This window comes from Stigmatopora argus, chromosome 11 (assembly GCF_051989625.1).
Source record: "Stigmatopora argus isolate UIUO_Sarg chromosome 11, RoL_Sarg_1.0, whole genome shotgun sequence".
Lineage (NCBI taxonomy): Eukaryota > Metazoa > Chordata > Actinopteri > Syngnathiformes > Syngnathidae > Stigmatopora > Stigmatopora argus.
In genome coordinates this window covers 11,402,728-11,409,506 of record NC_135397.1, presented here as the reverse complement: position 1 = coordinate 11,409,506, position 6,779 = coordinate 11,402,728, and the positions used below count along the sequence as shown (strand labels likewise).

The following is a 6,779-nucleotide window of genomic DNA, read 5'->3' as shown; positions in this document are numbered from 1 at the left end:
AAGGCCTTTTTATTTGAAACTTGGGTATAATACAGACGCTCCCCTACTTACGAACATTCAACTTACGAATAACGGTACATACGAACATGTCTGCAAATTGCGTTTAAGTCCAAAAATGTTCGCAAGTCCAATTTTGTATTTCACGCCTTTTTCGGAGTAGTACTTCTTTCCGCCGCTAATACCGACGCCTGGCGCTGTGAGAGCTCAGCTCACCCAGCATCTACCTTCTTCTTCGTTGCAATGCGGAAGTGCTTGAATGTATCTCCAGTGTGCAAAGAACCTTTTTCATTTGTATCATTAAATATCTCATGCATCCAATATTGAATATGCTTGGTAAAAAGCTAAAGGCTTCTATTGAGGGAGTTGCAAGGAAGAGGCAAGCCATTTCTTCTGAAACGAGTGGCAATAATAACGAAGCTTGATGCGCGTGAGAGTGGTAAGCGTTTCACGGGCATTGAATCGTTCGACCGTCAGTACCAAAAGACCATGTATAGTAAGGCTTTTTTTCTTAAAAAACGACATAGTATAGTAAGGCTTTTTTTCCTAAAAAAACGACATAGTATAGTATGGCTTTTTTCCCCTAAAAAACGACATAGTATAGCATGGCTTTTTTTCTTGAAAAACGACATAGTAGAGGAAGGCTTTTTCCCTGAAAACCGACATAGTATAGTATGGCTTTTCCCCCTAAAAAACGACATAGTATAGTATGGCTTTTTTCCTTTAAAAAACGACATAGTATAGTAAGGCTTTTTTTCCTAAAAAACGACATAGTATAGCATGGCTTTTTTTCTTGAAAAACGACATAGTAGAGGAAGCCTTTTTTTCTTAAAAAACGATATTGTATAGTAAGGCTTCTTTTCTTAAAAAAGCGACATAGTATTGTAAGGCTTTTTTTTCGTAAAAAACGACATAGGCTTTTTTCTTTTTTCTTAAAAAACAACATAGTATAGGCTTTTTTCTTTAAAGACGACATAGTATAGTAAGGCTTATTTTCTTTAAAATCGACACAGTATAGTAAGGCTTTTTTGTCTTTAAAAACAACATAAAGGCTTTTTTGTCTTTAAAAATGACTTAAAGTGGTCTATGTAAAGTGAAGCTTTTATTTGTTTAAAAAATAAATACTATGTATATATAGTCAGGCTTTTTTCTTTAAAAATGACCATGTATATTAAGGGTTTTTATTAAAAAATGACCATGTATAGTAAGGCTTTTTTTATTTAAAAAAAACGACCATGTACAGTAAAGCGTTTTTCTTATAAGACGACATAGTATAGTAAGGCTTTTTTTCTTAAAAAATGACATAGTATTGTAAGGCTTTTTTCTTAAAAAAAACGACATAGTATTGTAAGGCTTTTTTTCGTAAAAAACGACATAGTATAGTAAGGCTTTTTTCCTAAAAAAACAACATAGTATAGGCTTATTTTCTTTAAAAACGACACAGTATAGTAAGGCTTTTTTGTCTTTAAAAACGACATAGTATAGTAAGGCTTTTTTGTCTTTAAAAACGACATGGTATAGTAAGGCTTTTTATTTACAAAAAAGACCATGTATAGTAAGGCTTTTTTGTTTAAAAAAGACCATGTATAGTAAGGCTTTTTTTCTTAAAAAACGACATAGTATAGTAAGGCTTTTTTTCCTAAAAAAACGACATAGTATAGTATGGCTTTTTCCCCCTAAAAAAACGACATAGTATAGCATGGCTTTTTTTCTTGAAAAACGACATAGTAGAGGAAGGCTTTTTCCCTAAAAAACGACATAGTATAGTATGGCTTTCCCCCCTAAAAAACGACATAGTATAGTATGGCTTTTTTCCTTTAAAAAACGACATAGTATAGTATGGCTTTTTTCCTTTAAAAAACGACATAGTATAGTATGGCTTTTTTTCTTAAAAAACGACATAGTATAGTACGGCTTTTTTTCTTAAAAAACGACATAGTATAGTATGGCTTTCCCCCCCTAAAAACGACATAGTATAGCATGGCTTTTTTTCTTGAAAAACGACATAGTCGAGGAAGGCTTTTTCCCTAAAAAACGACATAGTATAGTATGGCTTTCCCCCCTAAAAAACGACATATTATAGTATGGCTTTTTTCCTTTAAAAAACGACATAGTATAGTAAGGCTTTTTTTTCCCTAAAAAACGACATAGCATAGCATGGCTTTTTTTCTTGAAAAACGACATAGTAGAGGAAGCCTTTTTTTCTTAAAAAACGATATTGTGTAGTAAGGCTTCTTTTCTAAAAAAACGACATAGTATAGTAAGGCTTTTTTTCTTTAAAAAATGACAGCAAGTAAGGCTAAGAGAGTCGGAGAATAAATCTGACTTCTGATTCTTCACCTTCTAGTTGTTGCTGTGGTCCACTGGCAAAATCATTGGGTCAGAACATGAGGCGGGAATCAGGAGTGAGTTCAATTCCACTCGTTGCTATTCTCAAATTGTTTATTGAGGTAATGAAAAGGATAAATACAACTTCCAACTTTACAGTGGTGCAGTGGCAAAGACAATGGGTCAGAACTTCAGGTGGACTCAAGTTCAAATCAGAAGTGAGTTTGATTCCACTCTTTGCAATTCTCAAATTGTTTATTGAGGTAATGAAAAGGATAGATATAACTTCCAATCACATCATTTCAGAAGTCACTGTGGTCCAGTGGCAAAGACAATGGGTCAGAACTTCAGGTGGACTCAAGTTCAAATCAGGAATGTGTTCAATTGCCCTCTTTGCAATTCTCAAATTGTTTATTTAGGTAATGAAAAGGATAAATATAACTTCCAATCATCTCATTTCAGAAGTCACTGTGGTCCAGTGGCAAAGACAATGGGTCAGAACTTCAGGTGGACTCAAGTTCAAATCAGGAGTGAGTTCAATTCCACTCTTTGCAATTCTCCAATTGTTTATTTAGGTAATGAAAAGGATAGATATAACTTCCAATCACATCATTTCAGAAGTCACTGTGGTCCAGTGGCAAAGACAATGGGTCAGAACTTCAGGTGGACTCAAGTTCAAATCAGGAATGAGTTCAATTCCACTCTTTGCAATTCTCAAATTGTTTATTGAGGTAATGAAAAGGATAGATATAACTTCCAATCACATCATTTCAGAAGTCACTGTGGTCCAGTGGCAAAGACAATGGGTCAGAACTTCAGGTGGACTCAAGTTCAAATCAGGAATGAGTTCAAATCCACTCTTTGCAATTCTCAAATTGTTTATTTAGGTAATGAAAAGGATAAATATAACTTCCAATCATCTCATTTCAGAAGTCACTGTGGTCCAGTGGCAAAGACAATGGGTCAGAACTTCAGGTGGACTCAAGTTCCAATCAGGAATGAGTTCAATTCCACTCTTTGCAATTCTCAAATTGTTTATTTAGGTAATGAAAAGGATACATATAACTTCCAATCTTCTCATTTCAGAAGTCACTGTGGTCCAGTGGCAAAGACAATGGGTCAGAACTTCAGGTGGACTCAAGTTCAAATCAGGAATGAGTTCAATTCCACTCTTTGCAATTCTCAAATTGTTTATTTAGGTAATGAAAAGGATAAATATAACTTCCAATCATCTCATTTCAGAAGTCACTGTGGTCCAGTGGCAAAGACAATCGGTCAGAACTTCAGGTGGACTCAAGTTCAAATCAGGAATGAGTTCAATCCCACTCTTTGCAATTCTCAAATTGTTTATTTAGGTAATGAAAAGGATAAATATAACTTCCAATCGTTTCATTTCAGAAGTCACTGTGGTCCAGTGGCAAAGACAATGGGTCAGAACTTCAGGTGGACTCAAGTTCAAATCAGGAATGAGTTCAATTCCACTCTTTGCAATTCTCAAATTGTTTATTTAGGTAATGAAAAGGATACATATAACTTCCAATCATCTCATTTCAGAAGTCACTGTGGTCCAGTGGCAAAGACAATGGGTCAGAACTTCAGGTGGACTCAAGTTCAAATCAGGAATGAGTTCAAGTCCACTCTTTGCAATTCTCAAATTGTTTATTTAGGTAATGAAAAGGATAAATATAACTTCCAATCATTTCATTTCAGAAGTCACTGTGGTCCAGTGGCAAAGACAATGGGTCAGAACTTCAGGTGGACTCAAGTTCAAATCAGGAATGAGTTCAATTCCACTCTTTGCAATTCTCAAATTGTTTATTTAGGTAATGAAAAGGATAAATATAACTTCCAATCATTTCATTTCAGAAGTCACTGTGGTCCAGTGGCAAAGACAATGGGTCAGAACTTCAGGTGGACTCAAGTTCAAATCAGGAATGAGTTCAATTCCACTCTTCGCAATTCTCAAATTGTTTATTTAGGTAATGAAAAGGATACATATAACTTCCAATCATCTCATTTCAGAAGTCACTGTGGTCCAGTGGCAAAGACAATGGGTCAGAACTTCAGGTGGACTCAAGTTCAAATCAGGAATGAGTTCAATTCCACTCTTTGCAATTCTCAAATTGTTTATTTAGGTAATGAAAAGGATAAATATAACTTCCAATCATCTCATTTCAGAAGTCACTGTGGTCCAGTGGCAAAGACAATGGGTCAGAACTTCAGGTGGACTCAAGCTCAAATCAGGAATGAGTTCAATTCCACTCTTTGCAATTCTCAAATTGTTTATTTAGGTAATGAAAAGGATAAATATAACTTCCAAGCATTTATAGGCGGGCCGCCTCGTGGTGTAGTGGGTAAGTCACCTGCCTGCGACGTGGGTGTCGAGGGTTCACGTCCCGGTGTCGCCGGTCAACGACTGTATGGTGTCGGCAGTCGGCCGAAGGCCGACTGTCGAACACCACCAGGAACCACCCCTCCCAACTGTCTTCCGGTCAGCCTTCGGCTGACCGGAAATATTGTTTTGCTGAAAAAAATGACTAAGTCTTTATTTGAATGAAAAAAGGATTACCCATTTACTGAACTACTAGTGTAGTGATTAGTCAAACGAGAGCGGGATTCGAACCCCATCTCCCACATGCCAGTCAAATCCACTAACTTGAGGTCTGTCTGACCCATTGTCTTTGCCACTGGACCACAGTGACTTCTGAAATGAGATGATTGGAAGTTATATTTATCATTTTCATCACCTCAATAAACAATTTGAGATTTGCAAAGAGTGGACTTGAACTCACTCCAGATTTGAACTTGTGTCCAACTTCAATTTCAACCCATTGTTCTTGCCACTGGACCACAGTGTCTTCTGAAATGATGTGATTGGAAGTTATATCTATCCTTTTCATTACCTAAATAAACAATTTCAGAATTGCAAAGAGTGGAATTGAACTCACTCCTGATTTGAACTTGAGTCCACCTGAAGTTCTGACCCACTGTCTTTGCCACTGGACCACAGTGACTTCTGAAATGATCTGATTGGAAGTTATATCTATCCTTTTCATTACCTCAATAAACAATTTGAGAATTGCAAAGAGTGGAATTGAACTCATTCCTGATTTGAACTTGAGTCCACCTGAAGTTCTGACCCATTGTCTTTGCAACTGGACCACAGTGACTTCTGAAATGATGTGATTGGAAGTTATATCTATCCTTTTCATTACCTCAATAAACAATTTGAGAATTGCAAAGAGTGGAATTGAACTCATTCCTGATTTGAACTTGAGTACACCTGAAGTTCTGACCCATTGTCTTTGCCACTGGACCACAGTGACTTCTGAAATGATGTGATTGGAAGTTATATCTATCCTTTTCATTACCTCAATAAACAATTTGAGAATTGCAAAGAGTGGAATTGAACTCACTCCTGATTTGAACTTGAGTCCACCAGAAGTTCTGACCATTTGTCTTTGCAACTGGACCACAGTGACTTCTGAAATGATGTGATTGGAAGTTATATCTATCATTTTCATTACCTCAATAAACAATTTGAGAATTACATAGAGTGGAATTGAACTCACTCCTGATTTGAACTTGAGTCCACCAGAAGTTCTGACCGTTTGTCTTTGCAACTGGACCACAGTGACTTCTGAAATGAAGTGATTGGAAGTTATATTTATCCTTTTCATTACCTCAATAAACAATTTGTGAATTGCAAAGAGTGGAATTGAACTCACTCCTGATTCCCACCTCAAGTTCTGAACCAATATTTTTGCCACTGGACCACAGCAATAACTAGGAGAAGAATCAGAAGTCAGATTTATTCTCCGACTTTCTTAGCCTTACTATACTATGTCGATTTTTTAAAGAAAAAAGCCTTACTATATACAGACGCTCCACTACTTACGAACATTCAACTTACGAACAACGGTACATACGAACATGTCTGCAAATTGCGTTAAGTCCAAAAATGTTCGCAAGTCCAATTTTGTATTTCGCGCCTTTTTCGGAGTAGTACTTCTTTCCGCCGCTAATACCGACGCCTGGCGCTGTGAGAGCTCAGCTCACCCAGCATCTACCTTCTTCTTCGTTGCAGTGCGGAAGTGCGTGAATGTATCTCCAGTGTGCAAAGAACCTTTTTCATTTGTATCTTTAAATATCTCATGCATCCAATATTGAATATGCTTGGTAAAAAGCTAAAGGCTTCTATTGAGGGAGTTGCAAGGAAGAAGCAAGCCATTTCATTTGAAACGAGTGGCAATAATAACGAAGCTTGATGCGCGTGAGAGTGGTGAGCGTTTCACGGGCATTGAATCGTTCGACCGTCAGTACCATTTATAAACAGAAAGATCGAGCAGCAGGACCCAAATATTGAACGTTGCACAAAGTTTGCAAATCAATTGAATGATGCCATACAGTGCTACCGCATCATTTATGATGAAAAAAAGAAGAAAACTGTGCAA

General features: G+C 36.8%; 1 long non-coding RNA gene across 1 annotated transcript; it reads left to right on the top strand.

The window, feature by feature from the left end:
- The first annotated feature begins 332 nt into the window (after nucleotides 1–332).
- On the top strand, nucleotides 333–2,521 carry LOC144084899 (uncharacterized). The gene is made up of 3 exons (XR_013303951.1): nucleotides 333–436; nucleotides 2,345–2,402; nucleotides 2,485–2,521. It is a non-coding gene; the product is annotated as an uncharacterized LOC144084899 (long non-coding RNA).
- The last annotated feature ends 4,258 nt before the right edge of the window (nucleotides 2,522–6,779 follow it).